Here is a 26,888-nt window from a genome sequence, read left to right on the forward strand (position 1 = left end):
TTAAAACAAAGGCGTTTTTCGTTGCGCGGGAATCTTCTCACGAAATATCAATCATCAACTTCCTCCTCCGATTGCGAAAATATTTTGTTGACGCCGACCTGCATAGCGAGAAACTATCACGATAATAAACTAAGGAAAATCAGAGCTTGCACGGGAAGATATAGGTGTTCGTTTTTTCCGCATGCTATACTAGAGTGAAATAATACAGAATAGTGAAAGTGGTTCGATGAACCCTGTGCCAGGCGTTTAAATGCGATTTGCAGAGTACCCATGTAGATGTAGATGTAGATGCAGATCTTATGAATCACGCAAGACCCTATAGTTTCTCAACACACATTTGAATCTTATAATGTAGACTTACAGTGTAGTTCTGTGAGGCGATATAGAATGTGCATCCCACATGCGATGGCCATTACAGAGTACATAAATTAATGAAGTCGTGGCATATTCTGTAAATGGTGGTAAATGTTAACTTGAGATACTGTGAAATTATTTATTTATTTATTTATTTATTTATTGATTTATTTAACCTGGCAAGATTAGGGCCATCAGGCCCTCTCTTACATCTAACCAGGCATTCTACTTATTTTACATTCATAAGTTTTAGTAGGCATGTTAAACTACATCTAGTACAAAAAGTGAAATAAACAATTAGAAATACATACATATAGAGTTTATATTCGTAGATCATAAGTACTGTTATAATTAGATATTATTGAAGAGACAAATTTTAGATAGGAGTGCTGGCAACAGGGAGTATGAGGGAGACTCATGGTGAAGGGAGGAGAAGAATAGTGAGACATGATGAAACATTATTAAGGAAATATAAAGGAGAAGAAGATTGCGTGGCTAATAGATGAAGAGGAAGGCATCTCAGGAGCAAGATAGGAGATGCTAGCTTTGCTATTTGACAGATGAGAGGATTGGCCTGGTACATAAATTTTGTGGAGAACTTTATGAAGATGATAGTAGGAAATGCTTCAACTTCTTCTTAAAGGCAGCAGGAGATTGAATTTTGCGCAAGGTAAGGGGCAGTTTGTTCCAGAGGCGGACAGCGGCAACTGAGAAGGAGTTTGCAACAGTTTTTGTGTTGTGAGTGGCCACAGTTAGGATACCAAATAAGAGTGACCTCGTGTTTCGATTATGATGGCATGACAGGTTTTTAATCTCTGAAGCAAGGTACTGGGGTGCTTGCGCGACGAGGAGTCTGTGAAGTAGACATAGAGTGTGGTAGTCACGCAATTTGTCCGGCCGCAGCCACCCTAGCTCGGAGTATGAAGCACTAACATGATCATATCGGCGAATGTTGCAGGTGTAACGCACACAGGCATTCATGGTTAGCTCTAGCCGTCTTTTGTTTTCACTATTCGTGCCTTGCTGAATCACATCACAATAGTGGAGGTTCGGTAGAACGAGTGCTTGCACGAGCTGGCGTTTCAAGTCCTGTGGAAATATGTTCCGGAAGTTTTTGAGAGCATAGAGACAAGCAGACGTCTTTCAGCACACTGCGACTGTATTCTCCGCCCAGTTGAGATGCTCATCCAAAGTTAAACCCAAGTTCTTCACTGTTTTCTGATATGGTATTGGAGTACCGTCGAGCAGTATAGGAGGTAGCCGTTCGCGGAAATCTGAACTTATTAGTTTCTGATGGGCTATTAAGATTACTTGCGTCTTTTTTGCATTTAGTTCAAGCCCCAGATTTTTCGCCCATGTCACTACTGAAGACAGATCCTCATTCATCTGAGCGATTGCAGTGTTTACGTCTTCAGGTCTGACGCTTAGGTAGAGTTGGAGGTCGTCGGCATAGAAATGATATTTACAGGAGGACAGAACCGACGAAATATCGTTGACATATAAAGAAAACAACAGTGGTCCTAAGACTGATCCTTGTGGCACTCCCGAGGAAACATGTTTCCAGGAAGATTTTTCATATACGCAGACAACACATTGCTGTCTGTCTTTTAAGTAGCTTTCAAACCATCTCATTGCACTATCAGAGAAATTAAGCTGTTGCATTTTTCTGAGCAATATGTCAAAGTTAACAGTGTCAAAAGCTTTGCTGAAGTCCAGTAGCGTCAATACTGTTGCCTTTCGATTGTCGATGGCACATTTCAGGTCATCAGTTACTTTAATTAGAGCAGTGTTTGTGCGGTGCATATATGTTAATGACACCATGGCATATTTGAGAAAATGGCAGAAACTATTGAAAAGTTTGTCCAATAAGCTGGAAGGCACGAACATATTCATTACAAAGCATGACATTGCCTGTAAATTCGGTTACTGCGCGTTGTTAGATGTTCTGTCTGCCTTTCAAATTCTACAAAATGGAGAAAAATATTAGTCCAGTGGCACCAAGTCCAGAAATTTGTAGTTTAGGCTGTAAAATTGGCAGATTGGTAGGACACTATTAGTATTGGCTTTACAGATGGTATACTGATGGGATGCTAAATCCGAAAATTGCCGAATGGGCCGTAAAAGTTGCCAGGAAAAGCTGTCAAATTGGTGAAGTGGTTTTGTCAAATAGGTAAAGAGATAGGATACCCAACTCTGGAATTGGCTAACTGCCAAATTTATTGTAAAACGTGGTAGAAAAGGCTGTGTAACTGGCAAACTGGTAAGAAGCCGAATCTATAAATTGCCAAGTTGGTAGGTGCAAAGCCAATCCTTACATACGTTAAAACGCACACATACATTGCTGACTTTAGAGGTCTTAAATAAAGAATTATGCCTACTGATTCTTGCAAAATATCACTCCATGACCATCTAACTATGATAACATCCATTTGTACTGTCTCATTTTAATAACACATAAAACAGTTCTACTACGGCTGTTACATAAATCTTGCAGCTTTATAGAACAAAGCCACGCGGAGTTGCCGCGTCGTTAGAGGCGCCATGTCACGAATAGCGCGGCCCCTCCCGATGGATTTTCCAGTCCTCTCTCGGGCATGGGTGTGTGTTTGTCCTTAGTGTAGGTTAGTTTCAATGGTGTGTAAGTCTAGCAACAGATGACCTCAACAGTTTGCTCCCTTAGGAATTTACACACATTGGAACATTTTTATAGTACATATACATGTTTATTTACTATACTGCGTTGGAAAATAAGATTAGCATCGGCTCAACCTCTCCCTGAGGTTTCTGGTACGGTATGTAAAATTATTATGTTTGCAATCCAATGGTCTGTCGGATTTAGTAGTTGTTACATCATAATTTGGTCGTCATTGAACAGAGCGAAGGGTTCTTCGTATACAGTTTTGCTCTCAGTAACATTAAGAAACAGATATATGATCCAGTGTATTGAGTGACTCAAACAGGTGCCTATGACTTGAAAAGTTATCGATTTGTGCTTCGTCTTAAATGGCGCTGTTGTATACGGGACTTTGTCGGAGCTGTTGCTGCTCTAGCAACACAGGAAATGAGGCTTCGAGGTAAATTCTTAACCTCCAGAACCTTAAATATGAAGGATGCCTCTAAGGCAGAGGTGGGCAATAGTTCAATAGTTACGGTTTGGGGGGGGGGGGGCACTTTCTAGAAGCAGAGATCAGCTGAGAGCCGTACCTTTGAAAATGATTGCGTGATTTACTTAAATATGCATTTCAGAAGAGGTATAAGTAGTTATACAAAAATTCTGACCTTCTTGGCGGTTTGCACAACAGCTATTAGCGGGCCGCATGTGACCACATCTGCTTTGAAGCATTTTATACTGACGTCACATCACTCATAGCAAGTTTGGGTTGTATTTATAAGGCGAACTTGCAAGGCTAAACACTTGGTGCTATCAATGACTCTCGTCGCAAAGTGTACCGTAATCTTCGACTGCCAAGGTTTTAAGACTACCAGTAATGTATTTGAGGTGAGAGATATCTCCTGTAGTGTGTTGTGCGATAGAAGTGCAGTCGCTTCCGGGCTCTACATGATTAACTGCACAACATTGTATCACTAACAGGAACGGCATCAGCTGTATGGTTGACAAGAAATCACCATCAGCATGACATCTTCTTAGTTTGCATGCCGTTAGAGAGGGATCTTCAGGCACTTACCTCAGCGACACAGGCGCATCCAACGGTACTGGTTAAAGGTACCGAAAAAATACTATGGGTGAGAAATCTGTTGTCGACATATGATATTCACAACATAGAAGACAAGCGTTACTCATCACTTCACATTCTACATGGGATAATGTTCATCAGCAAAAGACATCCAATGATGGCACAACTTAACTTCGACTTACTGCGGAAATGGTGGGCTCACTGATATATGAACGTATCACCTGAAAGAAAAGAGGCTGAGAACATCTGGTATTTGATACGGGCATCCTACCAACTCTTCTTCAACGTCTGCTTTTCTTCAACAGTTCGTTGCAGACCTCCTCCATCCACTTGTACCACTGTGCACAGTCCCTCGTACATTATCATATTTTGAGGTTTAAAAGTAGTAACCGTTTAGCTACTGGCAGGTTGATGGTTTGACTAACATTCTACTCTGTTAAAATGGCTGTTCACAGTTTTCCTCGCACAGTGCCTGTTAGTACAGTGTGCGAAAATGTAATAAGCATCACATTGGGAATTACACAGGTACTAGTTCATGATATTAGTTTCTGTACTATGACAATGGGTGTCACGAGATGTGAACATTTTTTATTATGCAGTGACTGTTATTACAAAATTGTCGTTGGTGATGGTGGTGGAAAATACACGTCACTGCTTTCATAAAACACCAAAGACCGTTTATTACTTGTACAGTGTGCAACAATGAATAAACTATTTTTTATGCTACGCAAACCCAACAGCTGTATTTTTTCTCGTCTAAAACTTACCGTATCACAAGTGCCTTATTCCCAGTTTTCTTGAATACTTTCTCTACGCATATGTTTGTGGATAGTTAGTTTTCTGTATTTGATGTCCACACAATGAGCCATTAACGTTATATGAGTACTTGTGTAATATATGTTTTCGAATTTGCTTCTTGGCCTTTAAATGTCTTAAATATTTCAGTTCACCAGTTTCGAATGTAACTCTGATCAAATCCTGCTTTGTGCTTGCTAATTCTTGCAAAAACGACCACCCTAATTTTAATTTTGGACTTACCTACAGTCTATATTTTATAATATACAGATGAATCTACATCAGCGCACATACTGTTATGAATCTTTCTCACTGAATGAAACTGCCTACTTCGACAGCACAACTTCTAATCGCATCGCTCACGAAGGAATCGGGTCTCGGTCATTTGTTAATTTTTTCGAATACAGTGGAGTAGTACGTTTTCCAGCCTCTAAGGCATAAACACGTGCATGCGTAATTTATCCATACATACGTTCCTACATACGTCGCTGTCAACATGTGTGAGACGAGATATGCCCACTGAGCAAGTTTGTTTTCGTAGTAAAGTCGACAAAAACAAGCTACTTACTGTACAGCAGACCTTTGTTAGCATGTAGCTTGTTGGTAACACGCCATTATTGGGAACATTCTCGGTATTTAGAGAGACACGTGAAATATATATTTTTAATTTTTTTAATAGATTGGCTGCATACTGCACCTCGTCTGCTGGCTGCTCTGATACGACGAAAACCTGCAAACATCAACTCCTGCCAGACGGTCCGAGACAGTCGCTGAGACGATAGAACGAACATCGAACACTACGGTTTCCTCCTCGGTCTGTCGTTTTACGATATACGTATATCAGGGAAATTTGACATCCAGAAGGACACGATCATTGGTTATTGGGCCAAGGGTTGAAACATTTCTGAAACGGCTAAGTTCGTAAGCTGTTCTCTTGCCTTCGTGGTTAAATTATACCTCGCATGGCAAAATGACGCGATCAAAAACTGGCGTCAAGCCAACTCTGGTGCACGTAGGGCCATAGATGATAGGGGAGTACCACGGCTGCAGAGATGTGTACGGGCGAATCTATATGCGACTGTAGAGCAACTTTGTGCCCAGATGAACCGACGGGCTACGCACAGTGTCTCCACAACTATGGCCGAGCGGTTCTAGGCGCTACAGCCCGGAACCGCGCGACCGCTACGGTCGCAGGTTCGAATCCTGCCTCGGGCATGGGTGTGTGTGATATCCTTAGGTTAATGAGGTTTAAGTAGTTCTAAGTTCTAGGGGACAGATGACCTCAGAAGTTAAGTCCCATAGTACTCAGAGCCATTTGAAACATTTTTTTTTCCTCCTCGACTATTGTTCAGCAAACTTTGCTGCGTATGGACCTCCGCAACAGGGACCTCGCTCATGCATCCATGGCTGTTCATCGGCGACGGAGGCTGGAATTTGCACGCCACTACCCCAACTGGACGTCCACTAAGTGGCGACAAGTGGTCTTTTCAGATGAATCACGGCTTATGCTCATACGAATCGATAATCTTTAGCCCCACCTCGATCTAACTGTTCACGTTATGGATCTCAACCAAGAAACCTAAAGTAGTTGGCCCCTGGAGCCGGCATAGCTCCAAATCCCTATTGCTACGTTCCAGAACTTCACTGAACCTCTTCCTGCATGTCTCGAAGCAGTCCGCTCTGCCAAATGTGGTTATTCAGGCTTTCGACGTGTGGTCCAATTAATGCGCCTGTACAGCGTATTTACCACAATTTTCCAATATTCCACATCAGCACTCGCCGAGAATACTAAAGACTACAAAGAAGTATAACTGTTAAACATAGTTTACAGATGGATGACACCAATAAGTTCTCAAGCCATATATACCGTATTGTATTGATTATAAAGTGACCATGACGTCACTTACGGTTATATGTGCGAAAATTAATGACTACTGTTTAAAATCGCCTTACGTGATTGGAGAATATTACACTATCACACATAATTCGCCTAAAGGACAAACATTTTCCGACATTTGCCGGAATATGTAACGACATCGTGTTCTCTTATACAATTTAGAATGGAAGCGAGGATATCTGGGTGAAAATCAGATGTGGAAGAGCTATGGATTGTGGAGATCTGATGCCACTGCAGACGCCGAGCCGAACTGTGCCGTTTATGTAAAAGGACTGTGCTCCACAGATCTTAGTGGTCGCAGACAAATATTGTTTGAACGAGTCGAAGGCACAGTAAGAACTACAACTGATCTGTGGAGAAAACCTCGTGTCAGGTGCACTGCGCCACTCCTACTCACGTTTGAAGTAAACTGACTGAATGTTTTCCCCAAGGTAAACTTACCGAGATGACTGACGCACAGAACAATTGTGGGGACGCGTCTACTCGTAGCAAGAGTTTATTTGTTGTACTGTTCATACTTGGAGAAGAATGCTAACAGGAAAATGACCTATATTTTGCCACAAATTTTGCTAGCTTAGGTATGAAACTGGATTGTGACCACTTTCAACCAGTCATCATAGTAATATTGGCTATCATTTTTGTATATGGTAGCTACCAGTCACATAAAATTCGCCTAAAGGAGTGAATGCACCAATATTTTCGAACATATTGTAGAATTTTAAATGAGAAACATTTAATAACTCCCAAGAACCAAATTAAGAAACAATGTCATCCTTTGGCATGAATTGTTGGAATCAGCCACCTTACTAGTCAAAGATACCACCATTTCACAGAATATGTCATGCATCACACACACACACACACACACACACACACACACACGCACACACACACACACTAATAATATAGATAGATAGATAATGAGAAGATTTGGTATGCAGCAAGAGTTTATTTGTGTACGTATCCTACAAATGTATGTTAATGGCACTTACATTTCAAACTACTCTTCTTTTTATTCTGCCTGAGAGTGCTGACTGGCATACTGGTCATTTACTGGTTTACACATTTGATCCGATTCAACCAATAGACGGATCTCACATTAATATGCGACTCAATATTTCACTCTTTCACAATTCCTGACAAATCGGGACATGCAAAAGTACTTAGTCATCGAGCCAATACTTTCTCAATCTCCCATATATCATCGACCGGGCATAAAATCCATGTGTCCTTTTCTCATGTCCAGGTGAGTCTTGCGAAAATGTAAGGTCGCTCATGTTGCTGCCTAACTGACATGTGTGTCATATTACTTCAGACTAATACTTCACAAAGTCATAGACTACTCTAATATACAGACCCCAGCAGCTCTCACTGTCGGTCGTCTCTGCTAATGCACAGTATAGATTATGTACATTCTATCACCCGAAAATTTACAATATTACAGGCCTGTGTTATTAAGAAGATATATGTTACTACGGAAATGCATGCATGGTATACGAGTACAGATTGTGACGCAGGTACGAAGACGTATGGAAGTCTGGGTCTGGCTATGAGTTGTGTACTTACAGCGAAACCAGTTTCGCTTCGAACGCTGAGAGAGAAGGTTATTTTATTTCACTTGCCGCAGCGTCGCTTGTGTGAAGTTTTCCTCGTTAGTGGTGTTCTGTCTGCCGAGTGAGTCGTAGCGCCTCCGCTCCGCCTTACTCTCTGTGTTCGTCTACTTCCATGGTTGCCACGTGTATTCCACGATAAGGTATTGTGAGCTTTACTTTCAATAAAGCAACGCGACACGTGCAGCCCGGGTCTCTAGAAATTTCACGATTGGCTTGTCGAAGCAATTCATGTAAACTCTTATCAGATCCACACCGCTTACTTTGACGCAGACGAGTACGCGTTTTACGTGGAATTTATGGATCCCCTTTACGTTAAAAGATTACTATCGTGACATGGTTCTCAAGTCCGGTTTAAGAACATCGAGAATTCCGTTAGTTTAGTGTCACTCGCAGATGCTGAAACTGACTATAAAAATGTTCGTGTGTTCGACCTCCCACCGGAGGTTGATGACAACTTTCTAAAGGACATATGGTAACATGAAAAACGTCCGTCGTGAACGTTCGCCTACTCAACACAGATTACAGTGTTATAGTGGAATTCGTAAAGTGAAAATGCATGTCAAACGCAATATTCCACCACATTTACAAGTGTGTGGTTACCGCGTTCGCGTCACGTATACTGGTCAGGAGGGAACCTATGTAACGAAAGTGGACACTTTCAATCTAATAGCCTGCGGAGGGTTTTTGCATTAAAAATGGTTCAAATGGCTCTGAGCACTATGGGACTTAACATCTGTGGTCATCAGTCCCCTAGAACTTAGAACTACTTAAACCTAACTAACCTAAGAACATCACACACATCCATTCCCGTGGCAGGATTCGAACCTGTGACCGTAGCAGTCGCGCGGTTCCGGACAGCGCGCCTACAACCGCTAGACCACCGCGGCCGGTTTTTGCATTAAAGTCGTCGTTAATGCAGCGTCGCACATTGACGGTTACTGATCTTGTTCGTTCCTGTTCCGAAGTCGAACCATCTTCTGATTCAGATAATAATGAACAAAATGTCAGTTCTGATAATTGTGTAACTGAATTTCCTCCTTTACCTCCGCGACTAGTTCAGAATCCTATTGCCCCCAGGACAGAACCTGTACGACAACCTGTGACAAACAAGCGACGTCGCACTCAACATGGTGTGGGTGAGTATTTTTCTGCACCTTCTGCCACAATCACCTCCGCATCGGTTACGTACCCTACTCCACTCGCCGGCCGTGGTGGTCGTGCGGTTCTAGGCGCTCCAGTCCGGAGCCGCGCTGCTGCTACGGTCGCAGGTTCGAATCCTGCCACGGGCATGGATGTGTGTGATGTCTTTAGGTTAGTTAGGTTTAATTAGTTCTAAGTTCTAGGGGACTGATGACCACAGCAGTTGAATCCCATAGTGCTCAGAGCCATTTTAAACCTACTCCACTCGATGCTACGATGGTACGAAGATTGGCGAAGAAGTTATCTCCAACATCCCTTCTGCTCGCGAGATGGCTCCTTCTGAGCTGTTTGTGTGTGGACAGGGAGCGGAGGCCAACTTCATTTTTTTGTCCTCCGATACAGTCTGAGACAATGCAATATCCTCCTGCTCCTCCGTTTTCAGCCGCCGACGGTTTCCCGAATTTACCGCCTATAGCAACTCCCGAGGAGAATAAAATTAGCTACCGTCGGTAGTTCCACAGAATGCTTCCGCCTTAGTAACTGGACCTGCATTACATATCCATCCTTCCTTCTGATGAACAGGAAGCTGTGCCCATGTCACCCTCCCCCCGCCCCCCCCCCCCCCCCCCCCACCGCACCAACACACCTCCGTCTGCAGAGGCTGCCATGCCACGTAACCGAGAGAAACAGCGTATACAACCTGACCATGCGGTGATAAGTAAGAAATCTAAGAAAAAATGTTGCGATGACGGGGGTTCTGGTCCCCCGATGTCTGAATCATCTGTGGACTCCGCAATGGACCTTGAAGCTCAGCTATCTACATAACTCTGCTCGATACGTTCCGTACGTCCGTGATAACTGTGATCAGTGTCCCATGCTACACGTTCCTTTCGCCGGCTGGTGTGGCCGTGCGGTTCTAGGCGCTTCAGTCTGGAACCGCGTGACCGCTACGGTCGCAGGTTCGAATCCTGCCTTAGGCATGGATGTGTGTGATGTCCTTAGGTTAGTTAGGTTTAAGTAGTTCTAAGTTCTAGGGGACTGATTACCATGGATGTTAAGGCCCATAGTGCTCAGAGCCATTTATTGAACACGTTCCTTTCCTTATATGTTAATCGTGTGGAATCTGAACTACGATTAGCTTCGCTGCGTCAGTTCATTTATGATTCATATGCGGACGTAGTGTTCTTACAGGAGGTGTTATTTAGGAATTTCTCCTTACCTGATTTTCGTATGATCTTTAATGTAGCACCCGAATATTCTACGGGGACAGCCTTATTCTTTCGCGAAGGCATTCCTATTGCTGAGGTGGAAATTTTGGATTCTGGCAGGGGCATAGGTGTCAATTTTTTAATCTTACCTTGATTCTTTTATATGCCCGTTCTGGCAGGGGTCGCACAGTAGATCGTTCAGGTATTTACGAAGAGGAAATGGTTTATCTGTTGCATACCTCCGGGTATTCTGCTGGGTGGTGATTTTAACTCTGTGTTTCGTCCTGCAGATCAACCGCCATTTTAATTTCCCTCGGGAATTACATGAATTGGGGCTCTCCTTACGCCTGAAAGGCGTCTGGATATGTAAATACCCGACGTTAGTTACATTAACCCCCTTTACTGCGACTTCTAGTAGCAGGTAATATAGGTTTTCCTTAGCTGACTGCCTGAGCGATAGTATTCTTAAAGTTGAAGTCATCCCAGCTTCCTTTACCGATCACTGTGCTGTGTCAATCTCGAACGGCAACCAGTCAAACTGTTTCGGCCTCCGTTGATGTTAAACGTCGCTCACCTAGCTGAACCCTCTCTCGATGACGTGATGCGAGCCGTGTGGGAGCGTACTCTACGGTCCACTGGGAAATACTCTTCCACCTTTGACTGGTGGACACACCTGGCAAAACAAGGACTCATGGAAACTTTGATACTTTTCTGTGCTGCCAAAGTGCGAGACTTTCGGAGGACTTACAAGAACACTACTGGCCATTAAAATTGCTAGACCAAGAAGAAATGCAGATGATAAACGGGTATTCTTTAGACAAATATATTATACTAGAACTGACATGTGATTACATTTTCACGCAATTTGGGTCATACATCCTGAGAAATCAGTACCCAGAACAACCACACGTGGCCGTATTAACGGCCTCGATACTCCTGGGCATTGAGTCAAACAGAGCTTGGATGGCGAGTACAAGTACAGCTGCCCATGCAGCTTCAACACGATACCACAGTTCATCAAGAATAGTGACTGGCGTATTGTGACGAGCCAGTTGCTCGGCCACCATTGACCAGACATTTTCAGTTGGTGAGAGATCTGGAGAATGTGCTGGCCAGGGCAGCAGTCGAACATTTTCTGTATCCAGAAAGGCCAGTACAGGACCTGCAACATGCGGTCGTGTATCATCCTGCTGAAATGTAGGGTTTCTCAGGGATCGAATGAAGGGTAGAGGCACGGGTCGTAACACATCTGAAATGTAACGTCCACTGTTCAAAGTGCCGTCATTGCGAACAAGAGGTGACCGAGACGTGTAACCAATTGCACCCCAAACCATCTCGCCGGGTGATACGCCAGTATGGCGATGACGAATACATGCTTCCAATGTGCGTTCACCACGATGTCGCCAAACACGGATGCGATCATCATGATGCTGTAAACAGAATCTGGATTCATCTGAAAAAATGTCGTTTTGCCATTCGTGCACCCAGGTTCGTCGTTGAGTGCACCATCGCAGGCGCTCCTGTCCGTGATGCAGCGTCAAGGGTAACCGCAGCTGTGGTCTCCGAGCTGATAATCCATGCTGCTGCAAACGTCGTCGTACTGTTCGTGCAATTGGTTGTTGTCCTGCAAACGTCCCCATGTGTTGACTCAGGGATCGATTCGTGGCAGCACGATCCGTTACACCCAAGCGGATAAGATGCCTGTCATCTCGACTGCTAGTGATACGAGGCCATTGGGATCCAGCACGGCGTTCCGTATTACCCTCCAGAACCCACCGATTCCATATTCTGCTAACAGTCATTGGATCTCGACCAAGGCGAGCAGCAATTGCAATGGGCTACAATCCGACGTTTATCAAAGTCGGAAACGTGATAGTACGCATTTCTCCTCCTTACACGAGGCATCACAACAACGTTTCACCAGGCAACGCCGGTCAACTGCTGTTTGTGTATGAGAAAGCGGTTGGAAACTTTCCTCATGTCAGCACGTTGTACGTGTAGCCACCGGTGCCAACCTTGTGTGAATGCTCTGAAAAGCTAGTCATATGCATATCACAGCATCTTCTTCCTGTCGGTTAAATTTCGCGTCTGTAGCACGTCATCTTCGTGGTGTAGCAGTTTAAATGGGCAATAGTGTGTTACTATTCCATCCTGCGAAAACTTTATGGTGCTTCAGACCACGCTCCTCTGCGAACTGCGGATGTTAGGCATGTAATGACTAAATTGGTGACCTTGAAGAGAATGCCAATGGAAGGTTTGAAAATACGATCCAAGCCGCGTTCGTTAGTGACAGAAGAACTGACTTCCTTATATCATTTGCTTCGGCATCGGACCCGTGGCTGACGCGCTTGTATTCGTTCTCTCAAGACAAATAATGGATGTATCGTAATGGCGCAAGCTGATATGGTGCGTTTCTTACACCAGTACTATGTAGACATTTACGATATTGATGAGTCCAGTGAAACCTTTTACGACAATTACACCTGAACATAATGAAACGCTTTTAGCTACCTTTCAGCCTATGGAAGTTTACAAACTTATTGTGCAATCGCCTTCTGAAAAGTCCCCAGCTCTTGATGCACTTCCCAAAGAATTTTACGTGTGCTGTTAGCTGTTGTTGGGTGCTACCTTCACCTTCCTTTTGAATGAAGTGCTAAGGGTAGAGTAGCACCGATCTCGTCCAAAGTGGGAAAATTTCTTTTAATCCCGAAACGCCATGGACCGGCTGCTCCTGAGAGTTTTCACTCAATTACTTTGTTAAACTTTAGACTGTGACGAAGGCAGTTAATAGTAGATGTCGGATATGATGGAGACGATTGTTGCAATACATCAAATGTGCTTACGTAGTCGAACCATTCTTACCCATATAGTCGAGTGTCGCGACATGGTTTCGGTTGCTGCAGTAACGTCCGTCCCTTGTGCCTTTGCATTTCTAGACCTAGAAAGGCATTTGATCGTGTTGATCACGACTTTTGCTTCGGACTCTGAAGGCAGTTGGTTTAATATTGACACACGACGAGTGCCCTCAAATCTGTTTACGGGTATTTGGGCTTCCGTAGATGTTAATGGCCAGCTGTCGCCCCCGATAATTATCCTTAGGGGAGTGCCTCAATGAAGCCCGCTGTCAATGCGTTTTTTTGTGTTCTCTGGTGCCCCTACGTCGGATGCTAGCATCCCAGCTGACAGATTGGACGCTTTCCGGCGGGTCTATAGCTGTTCGTGCATACGCGGATGACGTAATGGTTTTACTTCGCAATCCTGCGGAAATACCTCGACTAAAGGCTGTAATTGATGATTTTTGTCGAAGTTCAGGTGCACTGCTTAATGAAGGTAAATGCAGGCTTCTTACCTTGCGATGTGTTGATGACACAGTTCTTCCATGGGCTATCATTGATCTTTGTCCGCTCAAAATGGCGGCGCTCAAGTGGAAGTCTGTTGCGGAAAAAATTCAGGGAGCGATACTAGAGCATGAAAGGCGTTCTCTTATTCTGCCGCAGGAGGTCCGAATATTGGATACATATGTCTTACGCAAAGCTTATTACGTGGCCCAAGTTTATCCGCTGTCCTCGATGATGATGAAGAAAGTAAAACACTTGTCTGGTCGTTTCTTATAAAAAAGACATATATTTCGCTTTCGGTATGAGGTGATCACGAAGCCTCGTTCCTTTGGGGTCTGGACCTGACTGATATACGAAGGAAGACGCAGATTGCTTTAAGTCCGTCGTACTGCTTTGACAATGACTCAAGAAACGCACATACTCACGCCTCGTTTATTTCTCTGTGTCCGTCCTGTTTTAGTCTTGAACCCCGTACTCATGTTGGTCGCATAAATTATAACTTAAAACACATTCGTAACTTCTATCATGCGGTGTGCTATTTAAGAGCTGATATTTTATGGAGAGCCGTCCTCACCATGAAATTACTAAAGGCTCGTTGGGAAGCAACCCTTGCGGGAACCTCGTTGGAAGACAATCAAAAAATGGCTTTGAGCACTATGGGACTCAACTGCTGAGGTCATAAGTCCCCTAGAACTTAGAACTACTTAAACCTAACTAACCTAAGGACAACACACACATCCATGCCCGAGGCACGATTCGAACCTGCGACCGTAGCGGTCGCGCAGCTCCAGACTGTAGCGCCTAGAACCTCTAGGCCAACCCGGCCGGCATTTCAGAAAATTCTTAATACTTTGCTGCTGATGGTTTCACTTAAGATACGGAACTTGGTTGCACCCATTCATTATAATAGCATTGGCTAGCAGTTTTAAGTGGGATAACACCCTGTCATACACATAATTAGCCTACAGAACTAAATTTTTTCCCGTTATTTTGCACAGTTTCCTATGACGTCAATAATTTAAACACATACTGCAATGTGAAAGTCTTACGTTAACACTTACCGCCATATTGCGGAATATGCTATGTCGTCACTAATTTGTATTGCCAATGTGTCTTTCCTCGTAAATAACGGTAATACTTGCAGACTGTAATTAAACTTTCCCTATTTAACACGTTATAACTAATTATCGTACAAGTACCAAACTTGGTAGCATTAATGTCCAAAGTATGATTTCCATGCGTCACAGCGCTACCGTCCAGTTCCAACTATTGCCACCAGGTGCCGTGGTCAGCCATCGTGATTCATAGTCTCACACACCTGACAAGTCGCAGTGCACTTGTTGACATGTTAACATGAGCTTGGACAAAAGGAGGAAAGGAGCAGGGCATTATTGGTGAGGCTACACTTCGAGAATATCGCCGGCTGAAAAGATTATAGACGGGTCCTCATTCTCCACCTGCTGTGCGGAGCATGATGAAGCTCGAATCAACTGGATAACTGGGCGTCGCTCCAGGCCGATTGCTGGTTGCACCACAGTTGTTTGGTGAAATCGCTGTTGCTATGGCAGACATCACTGCGCGCAATTCTCGACCGTCAGGCAGTGCACTTGCTGTGTCATGACAGATGAACATGCCGTGGTCCACTCTACGTAAGGTGCTTCGAACCATTCTCAAATGGTATCCATGCAAGATCCATATCGTACAGCAGCTTACACCACAGGACGCACAATGACTTGTTGACTTCGCTCTCCACGTTCTCGCAAGGATTGAAGTTGACGAGGGCTGGCCTTAGACCATTCTATGGACAGACGAAGGTCATTTTTCTCTGACGGGTGAGGTGAACACACAGAATAGCTGAGAGTCGGGATCTTCACCTCTGGTCATAGTGCATGAAGTTCCTCTGTAACGTGAACGTCTCACTGTATAGTGTGGCTTCACGGATACGTTCATCATTGGCCTATTCTTTTTTGAACAGGTTGGCGCTCAAGGACCATAGACGGGCAGTCTGACTAGCCAGCGTTTCTACGATATGCTTTGTCTGCATGTCATATCCGCTCTACTGGAGAGAGAGAATTTGAACTCATCAGTATGCATGCAAGATGGGGCACCACCGCAAATCGCTCGTGAAGTTCACCTGCTTCTCCGAAATATATTTCGAAACGACTGAATTATCAGCCGATCGTTTCCAAATGCTTGGTCGGTACGATCACCTGATCTCATTCCCTGTGATTTCTGGTTGTGGAACTACCTGACGGACAGGGTTTTCCAGAGGAACATTCACGCATGTTCTGATTTGAAGCGCAGCATATCAAGAGAGATAGCCAGCATACCTACGGACATGCTTCGTTCTGCTGTGCAGAATGTAATCCTGCGCTTTCAGAATTTTCTGCACACCGATAGGCGCCATAATGAGCCCCTTTTGTAGCAGTAATGGTACCGGTATGTAATGATACTATGTACTTTAGGTAGCAGCACATTAAAAGTGTTTCTATTCAATTGATTCTGCATTATTTCTCTTCCCCACGTCCTTGACGTTAATGCTACCAAGTTTGGTCCTCGTACGGTAATTAGTTTCCGTGTTTTAAGTTATTAAATAGGGGCAGTTTAATTATAGCCGCCCGGTATTTGCAGTCATTTCTTATCTCTGCTGTCAATGTTCTCACCCGAAACTGGCGCATTTCGAATAATAATAAAATTAATTAGTTATTATTAGTTATAACAAATACCCACACCCTGATCCTCTCACTACAGAGAACAGATATAAAAAGGATAGTAAATTGCCCCCGATAGCAGTGGTGTTTGGTTCGACGTAATCAATGGATCACAATCAAACGCCTCGCTGCTCAACATGATGTCGCTCTTGGTAATGCCGTCACACTCGTCCACGAGTTGGATGGGCTCCTCGCCACCTAACACAAGACAGTAAAGAACAACGAAGGACCAAGAACCTACTGTGCGGAAGTGCTTGCACGTTACGAGACTGAACATGACAGTATTTAGTCGAACATAGTCATAGACGGTGAAACATAGGAGCCGGAAGCAAAACGAAAGTCCATGGAGTGGTGCCTCACCACCTCTCCTACGACGAAAAAGTTCAAAGCCGCATCCTCAGCCAGTAAAGTCATGGCGACGGGCTTCTGGACTCTGAAGGAGTTATTCTTTTTGATGTCCTCCCTTATAGCGCAACCATCAGCTCGGATGTGTATTGTGCTACCCTCACGAAATTAAAGAAACAGCTTCAGTGTGTTTGTCGCTTTAAAAAGGAGAATGAACTCTTCCTCCAAAACAACGCAAGGCCTCACATAAGTTTGCGTACCCGAGAGCAGCTCACAAAAAATGGCTCTGAGCACTATGGGACGTAACATCTGTGGTCATCAGTCCCCTAGAACATAGAACTACTTAAACCTAACCAACCTAAGGACAATCAAAAAGATCTCGGACTCGCAGCCGGTCGTCGTTAGCTTCCATCCACGATATTTCGACTGGACAACTGCCAGCCATCCTCAGGTGAGCCATCGAAGACTGACGAAGACGCTCTCCGTTCCGTAATATATAGCGTGCAGCGAGTATTCCGCTAATGCGTCACAATCATATGGAGAGACGAACCACACCGCCCGCCAGCAGCGCCTTCGCGGGTGGAACTGCAAAACTCAGCTGTCTTCGGCGTTGTCAATTGCCGCGGCCATCGGAGTACTCTGACGTCTTCGTCTGGAGCAGATCTTAGAGATGATGGGGTTCCACGCATTATCTAGCTGGTAGCCATTGTCAAGGTTGATAAGATTGTCATGCGAATTTCCACTGATTATTTTATGACGGAGTCCCAAAAGTATGTTGCTGTGGCCAAAATTGTTGTCTTGTCATACTCCATTGAGTGTCCAGTGGAAATGCAGTGCTCAGCAATTGCAGACTTGCTAGGTTGCAAAAGGCGAGTACAACACTGATGTTCAGTGCAACATTCTTCTATTGTTCGGAATGTTTGTCCTATATATGACATGCCACACTGACAAGGTATTTTATAAATTCCCGCCTTCCGCAATACCAGATCGTCTTTCGCTGATCCCAGCAGGTCGGAAATCTTCGATGGTGGACGGAAAACTACTTTCACTTCGAAACCGTGGAGGATTCTTGCAATTTTGAAGGAAATGTTGCCAACAAAGGGAAGAAAAGCTAATGATTTAGTAGACGTGCTCTTTTCTTTCTCCACTCCCTGTTTCTTTGGCTTAATTGCAAGTGCCTTGCTAATTTTCCGGGTAGAATACCCATTCTCTTTGAAAACTCTCTTCAGATAGGCAAGCTCTTCATGCAAACTATCTGCATCTGACACTACATGAGCTCGGTGTACAAGTGTTTTAAGTACACTCATTGTTTGCGATGGGTGATGGCAGCTGGACGAATTTAAATACAAATCAGTATGTGTGGGCTTACGATAAACCGAATGCCCCAGAGAGCCATCGGACTTCCGTCTAACTAGCACATCCAAGAAAGGGAGGCAACCATTTTTCTTTAATTCCACGGTAAACCGAATGATCTCATGAATGGAGTTGAGGTGATCTAAAAACTCCATTAATTTTTCTTCTCCATGAGGCCACACTACAGCCCGGATCTCTCACTTACCAACTTTCATCCTTTTGGCCCAATCAAGGTTTGCTCTGCGGGAAAAAGTATGTGGATGATGGAGACGTTGTTACTGCAGCAGTCCGTTGACTCCAACGTCGACCGGTAGAATGGTACCAACCGGGCATATAGGCCCTCTCAGTAAGGTGACGTAAGACCGTCGCACGGAATGGACATTATGTTGAAAAATAAGATTTCTTAGCCGAAAGAGTGGGAAATAATGTGATGTATTCGAATCCCGAATAAAACCAACATGCTTTTAGAAAAAAATGTGTCGCGTTACGAATTGATCGCCCTCGTAAAACACATATGGAAATACTGTAAATTATACCTTTTATATATTTTTGGTAAATAATTAAGGACGTGCAGATATTTTTGAACATGGTGCCAATTTACGCTACATACAGATTGATCGGATGCATTTAAACATCTTGGTTTTTTTTAGAATTTCGCACCACCAATTTTTTTTAGTTGCAGTAAAATTTTGAATGTCCCACGGAAGCCATTTTGGATTCCGCCACCTTAGACTGTGACATCAGAGGGGTCGTTGTTCCTCTCGGCGTTGGTCGCATGATTACAGTGCCAGAAGGCCTGTAGCTAAATTACTCAATGTAAAATTTACCATGACAATTATGGATCACTTCCAAAATTAAAATAGATGGCCTTCTTATGGTTTCAGCGTCGAGAGAGAGATGCCTATTGAAGACAAATAAATCGCTAGGTCCAGATGTTATCCTAATTCGATTTTACAGATAGTGCCTTTCGGCACTGGCCCCTAACGTAGCTTGTATTTATTGCGAAACTCTCGCCCAGCATTAAGACTAAGCAACTTAAGAAAAGCGGAGGTGAATCTTGTATATGTGAAGCATAAATGTACGGACGCGCAAAATCACAGACTAGTATCCGTAACGTTAATTTTCTGCAAAAATGTGGAATATAGGCTCACTGAAGGTAATAATGCTCTGCATTCAGCTAAGTGTCCCTAATGTTGTCTAGAGATACGTAAAATGTCTAATTTTTTAATGAGTTCCGCCCTAATACCTCCCTTCCGAATTCCTTTAAAAATAAATGGCCTATATTAGAATTTTTGTAGATATAACTTTTAATGCAGCAATGGAAAACTAGTGTTTGTAAGGAGTAGTGAAGTTAATAACGCCACCTTGAAATTCTCTCACACTTATGGCGCCCAACGTAACATACATCAGTCTAAAATGAGGAAAAAATGCATCATTGTAATCATTAATAGAAGTGATACATCCAGCAACTATGGAAACAATAAATAATTTAAGCATAAATAAACTTCTAATTTAGTCACTTTCAAGTTCAACACTGCTATCTTCGCTCAATGTGCACTGCCCTGAGATTTTTATAGATCCGTCAGCTCATGTTTCACGATATCAAGGTTTACATTGTTTGCACAGTATCCAATCCTTATTGCTCTTTTAGTCGCAGAAGTAGCCACCACAGTCACAGCAGTACAGGTCTTTGTTACAGGACTTGGAGTGTGCTTTGTTCGAAGTTTTCTTGGCAGCATTTGCAAGACCAAATGTTGATGCTGCTGACGAATGAGTGTTAAACTGCACTCTGTTTGGAACTGTTGCTTTGGCATTAAGTGACCCTCTGTTGTAGCTTTCCTTTCTATCCATGGACTTGCCATTAATTACTGAAATGGTGATTTCTCAGGAGACTTCTCCTTTTTAATTGACAAGTTGACATCTGAAATCGCTGTCTCGGACCCAGAACCCGGTGCAAATGACGTTTCTGAGATAAAAATTGTGTTTTATGGAAAAATTCCAGTTGTCCTAAACCCAGAACTAGCATTATCAGGAGTGGCAGCTCTGTACCATGCTTCAGAAAATAGTTTTGGAAAGTGTGGCTTCCCAAGTGATCATCCGGGATTCTGACGACGGAAATTGTCAACAGCCTCATTCCAGTAGAGTTTAAGAGATTTGAAAAGACTCCTTCCGAGGGACTGGAGCTTATGACTACAATGGGCAGGAACGCAGAGTATTTTTATACCTAGTTCTTCGGCTACATTCGGTACACTGACATCCATGAGACTTCTTTGGACGTCCAAAAGAAGCAAGCACTTTCCAGAAAACCGGCATTGTTGGAGATCTCTCAAAAATGAGCAGGAAACCTCTGTAGTGACGTAGCCATTTGGTGTCATAGGGAACGTGCTGCCATAATTAATTTGATGCAGCAACATTCAGTCTGGAAATCCACCGAAACCAAATGACACAAAAGAACTTCACTGTCTGCATACTCAGTTGCACAAGCCTGCCGTAACGTAAACAAGGAAATCGGCCGCGCCCTTGCAAATTAACCATCCCGGCATTTGCCTGGAGCGATTCAGGGAATTCACGAAAAACCTAAATTTGGGTGGACGGACGCGAGTTTGAACAGTCGTCCTCCTGAATGCGAGCCCCACTGCGCCACGTCACTCGATTTTAAATGTTTACCCTTCCCGTCAAAAAGCCCGGATTGCGCTTTAGAAGTCCTATAAACCAATATCTTCATGCCTGTTCGCCAGAGAAATGCTTTTTTATGCCAGTACTGTACTGACTTCGGCTGCCTTCTTGCATAGAAGGTTTTTTGTGACACCAAAACCAACATGCTGCAGCCTAACAGTTTTTTCTTAAAATTCTTTTTTAGTGTTGGGATTCGACACAGGCTTACGGCCAAGTTTCCTAGTTTCATCTTCCTTTAATCCTTGTTCAGGCACTCCCGAAGAGCTCTTCGTGGGATGTTAAATGTCTTTGAATCATCCGAAACAGTAATTCCAGATATATATGCTTCAATGACCTTCCGCGGACCCTCAGTAGTCCACTTTGCACGAAGGTTTTGACAGGACTTTCCTACATCGTGACCTCGATGAGAGAAATACATAAATGATGTTATTACCTGCAGGTATCTTACTAACGTTTTTATCAATTTTACTAAAAAATAATTAAATATATTACAATCCATTTATGTGCATTAATACACGAAAGAATATATTTGAATCACATAGATATCGAAGCATTAAATGAGGATGGCGTTAGAAATTTATGCTTACCTCCTTTAACTCATGGAATATATTCAGCTTCGGTAGAAAGCAAACTTTTAGCACGCGACTTCATTCTGACGGCTGTCCAACACACAATGAGGTTGATACTGTTGCAAGGATGCTACAAGCATCCAGAAGATCTCCCCACTTTGTTATTCGTTACTTGCACGGTGCTGTCACCATCGGAATATTGACAAGCTAACCATTAAACTGCACGTGACGTTGAAACCTGTACGGCGTTACTACCTTCAGTTACCCATTTCTAAGGTCGAATATAATAAAGTTTCTTGAGATTACTGGAATGCATTTGACACATTGCCCCACTGCGACTGTTAACGAATGTCCAAGCGTATAGAACAGGTTCTCAGGATATGTGACTCGTTCCAACACTTCTTAAGTGAGAGAACCAAGCACATTGTCCTAGACAGCGAGTGTTCATCAGAACAAGGGTATCGTCAGGAGCGCCAGAGGCAGATGTGATATCACTGCTCTCGTTCTCCATGTACATACTCTATATAGCGAATAGATTGAGCATCAATGTGCGACCCTTTGCTGATTATACTATAGTATATGAAAGACTGTCATCACTGAGTGATTTTTGAAGGATGAAGGATAACTTAGAATTTATATACGGTATGATGAATGACAGTTTGCTCTATGAGTATAAAAATGTAAGGTAAGCCATATGTGAAGGAAAGACGTTGTAATGTTCGAACCTACTTGACACAGTCATGTCGATTAAATATCTAGTTCTAACATTACAAAGCAAAACAAAATCGAATGAGTTCTTCGGGTCGGTAGTAGGGAAAGCGAATGGTCGACGTCGGTTTATTGGTAGAATTCAGGGAAAGTATATCTCACCTATAAAGAAGACAGCTAACAGAACAACTGTGGGACACATTCTTGAGTACTGTTCTAGTATTTGGGATCCTCGCCTGGTGTGACTGAAGGAAGACCTCGAAGCAATTCAGATACGTGCTGCTAGATCTGTCACCGGTAGATTCGATAAAAACGCGAGTATTAGCTGTTGACTGCAGAAAGATTCTACGGCCGTATTTCGCATAACGACAGGGAAGACGAGATAAGAGAAATTAGGGCTTGCATATGGACAAGTAGGCATATATTCACATAAATAGTAGCTTTCCCTCGTTTGCGAATGGAACAGAAAAGCGAATGACTGGTACTGGTAGAAGTTATCATCCGCCATATACCTTATGGTGGCTTGCGGACTATCTATGCCGCTGAAGATATGCGAGTAGATGTAGATCAGCTACTCCGTACGTCATTACTATTCAACTGCTGCTTAGCCGTGCTTACAAAGTTTTCACATCAAAACCGTTTGTCTGTTGTCGTTAGAAAGGCAAATGAAATATAGACACCTAGACAGACATGTTACAGTTACGCAGGTGCAACTCGAGCTACGATAAATTACCAGCAAACCCCATTGCCAGACTTGAGCACATAACCAGAGAATTCCAACAAATGTGGATTGATAATGTTCGAAAACGAGATAATTGGGGTTTAAAATTGTGGCAAAGTTCATAAAAAATTGCCTCAGTAACTGGAGCCGCGAACTTAACATTTTATGGAGGACGCATCATGAACACAACCAAAAATATTAAATCGTATACAAAAAGCCAAAATTTTTAGAGACATACATTCTGAATAAAATAGATTACCTTATAGAAAGCTATATCTATAACTAAACTCAAACTCCGTGATCCACCGCGTGATGTGTGGCGGAAGGTATTTTCTGAACCACTGTCGTCCTCCCCTTTCCGGTTGCAGTCTTCAGTGGTCTTGCGAGGACGACGATTGCTGATAAGCCCCCATGTGAGCTCGAGTCTCTATAATTTTATCTTCATAGTCTTTTTGGCACGGACATTGGATGAAGCAATATATTACTTGAATCTTCTGGGAACGTCCGCTCTATGAATTTTAACAGTAAACCACACAGTGTGCGCGACATCCCTTTTTGGTGTCTGCCACTGGAGATGGATGAGTATCTCCGAGGCACATTTACGCCTTCAAGTGAACCTGCTATGAAGCGCCCTGCTGTTCTCTGGATTTTCTCTTTTTCGTCTATCAATCCTATGACAAACGAATCCTAGAATGAGAAGCATTGCTCAGGTATTGTTCGAACGAGGGTTTCGTAAGCTACCTTTTTTATGGGTGGACTACATTTGTTGAGGACCCTCTCTCTCTGTCTGGCATCTCCCGCCCTAGTTAATAAGCAATGAACTTTTATGTACTATATTACCAGATGGCACAAATGGCGCGGCAGTATTTCTAAAATAAATTCTGAGATAAAATAAAAATAAAGTGAATTCAGTCCATACTATGTCTCTATTACAAAAAGCAAGGAACAAAGCGATGCAAAATAACAATAGGGCCAAACTAAACCTGTTCATGGAACTCCAATCCACATTTTGAATGCCATAAATCAACTTCACACCAACAAAGTAGGGACTTGTCTTACTGAATGTAACTATATGGAATGTAGCTGCTTACAGGACTCGACGCATCAAACCACAACTAAAACCTTTTACATGTAATTAATGATAGAGAGCCTAACTAAAACTGAAATATTTGACCATCGACTGGAAAAGGGTGTGGCGGAAAATCCACAATCCAGTTTTATATGGCAGCCGTGTGGTAATAAGCGATTAATGTTACATTTTCAGTCAAAGAAAAATTACATAAGATACAATTGCCGTAAACACTCTTATGGAATAAATGCCAATTAATCGATTCCCATTCCGACAGCTGTTTATTCAGGACGCAACTTACAATACGGAAATGACCCGCAAAAACAAGTAATATTTTCATTACCTCATTAACTACAACAGACTATATCACCAAATCACAATATCACAGAAATCACAATCTTACCTATTCTTCATGCAGTTTTTAAGCACGTAATGTTCCTACATAAAACAAAATCCCACCTACAAGGAGTGGCTACAGGACTGCATCAATACAACACTCCGAACTTAAGCTTTCTAAAAGAGGTAATCTAACTTCCAGGGCCGGCAAGAAATTTAATAGCGGAACAAACCCTATCTCATTAAGAGTATCCCGACACCTATTAGTGGACAACAATATCAGGTGGGTTGACTCTTCGCCTTTATGACGGCTTGAAGTCCGCTGGAGATCCTTTCAGTGAAGTGACTGGTTGTCTGTGGAGGAGTGACAGCCAATTCTTCCTCGATATCTTGAACTAGAGAAGATAGCGACATTGGACGCTGGGGTCTGGAGCGAACTCGACGTTCTAACTCATCCAAAAGGTGGGCCACTGGGACGAGTTCGGGACCCTGGAAAGGTCATACCATTTCAGGAATGTTATTGTACACAAATCATTGCCTCACAGATGGTGTTTTATGCCAGCGTGCATTATCAAACTCAAGCAATCATCGTCTGCGAACTGAGCGCAGCACACACTGCTGTAAGATGTAAGATGTGATAATATACTCCATGATTTAGTGGTTTCTTAAGCGTAATAAGACCACACGCTAATCACAAAAACACCCCTATACCATAACACCATTTCCTCCGTACTTTACTGGTAGCACTACACGTGATGGCAGGTGGTGATCTCCAGGCATTCTCCAAACCCCAACCCTTCCATCGGCCGGCCGGAGTGGCCGAGCGGTTCTAGGCACTACAGTCTGTAACGTCGCGGCCGCTACGCTCGCAGGTTCGAATCCTGCCTCGGGCATGGATGTGTGTGATGTCCTTAGGTTAGTTAGGTTTAAGTAGTTCTAAGTTCTAGGGGACTGATGACCTCATAAGTTAAGTCCCATAGTGCTCAGAGCCATTTGAACCCTTCCATCTGACTGTCAAAAGTTGAAGCCTTATTCATCACTTCAAATTACTGTTCAATATCGTCGCACTTTCCTGCCTCCAGTGTCTCGTAGCAGTGACTACAAACATGTGTGCCTTATGACTAGCTGCTCGATCGTTGTACTCCATTCATTTTAAAGCCTTATGCGCAGTCATTGTGCTAAGTGGACTGCTACTAGCACTTTCGAACTCAAGAGTGGTTCCTCTCACTTATTTCATACAATTATTTACGACCACCCTTTGTGATGATCGATGGTCGGTGTCCGTCTTGGTTTAGCTATGGTTGATTCTTCGCGTTTCCGCTTGAGAACCACATCGTGAACAGTCGACTTTGGCAGCATCATAAGGGTTGAAGTGTTCCTACAGGATTTGTCACTCAGGTGACACCCAATAACTACTTCACGTTCGAAGGCCCTGAGGTCTATTCACAGACCTATTCTGTTGTTAATACTTCACCGGCAACACAGTACCTCGCAACTCTTTTTATACTGCCCGATCCACGTTTTGGACATTTGTTGGTCAACTCCGCAGTACGTAGTGGTGTCCGTATACTTTTGATTTTATAGTGTGTAAAACAATACACTTACAATCGATAAGCAAAGGGACACACACACGGAATCATTGCACACCAGTAAAGGAATGCGGTTCAAGAGGACTATGTTTTCGAGATTCAACAAATCACGTCATTTTTTGAGAAGGATATTTGTTTTCACGACCTAGGTAAAATGTTGTTATTCAGTTTATAGATCCGTAGAAGCGTATTTAATTAATACGGGAGCAAATATTTTCGTTTCTATAAAGACATATTTCTTTTCTTCCTAAGAAGAATTTTGTTTACAAAATCATTTTAGTTTCCTGAAAGGACCTACGGGCAAAAATATTTGAATTACCATGAAGAGTTTTATTTTTCCAAAACATATTTTTATATAATAATCTTGGATTTCAGAAGAACTTCTCGACGATTTCAAGACGAATGTATACTTATCAGCCAGAACATTATGACCACCGATCGATATAGACCCGTCGGGGCGAGGAACGACAGAGGAATGACTGCTAGTCAGACACCTGCACGGTGCACATAGTATCAGTGAGTGTGCCGTCTGTTTGTATAACGGGGAAGGCGCGCGATCTATACGAGTTTTACCGAGGACAGATTGTGGAGGTTCGGCACAAGTACTTCTGAAACTGCACGACTTGCCGGGTACGGAGAAATGCTTTGTTGATTGTCTTCAGTAAGTGACGAAACCAAGATGAAACCACGTCCAGACGCCGTGGTGTTGGCAGGCCACCACTCATTACAGCTGTCGGACGTCGTAGGTTGAGCAGACTGGTAAAACAGGAC

The sequence above is a fragment of the Schistocerca cancellata genome, chromosome 4 (genome assembly GCF_023864275.1).
Source record: "Schistocerca cancellata isolate TAMUIC-IGC-003103 chromosome 4, iqSchCanc2.1, whole genome shotgun sequence".
In the NCBI taxonomy this organism is placed as follows: Eukaryota; Metazoa; Arthropoda; class Insecta; order Orthoptera; family Acrididae; genus Schistocerca; species Schistocerca cancellata.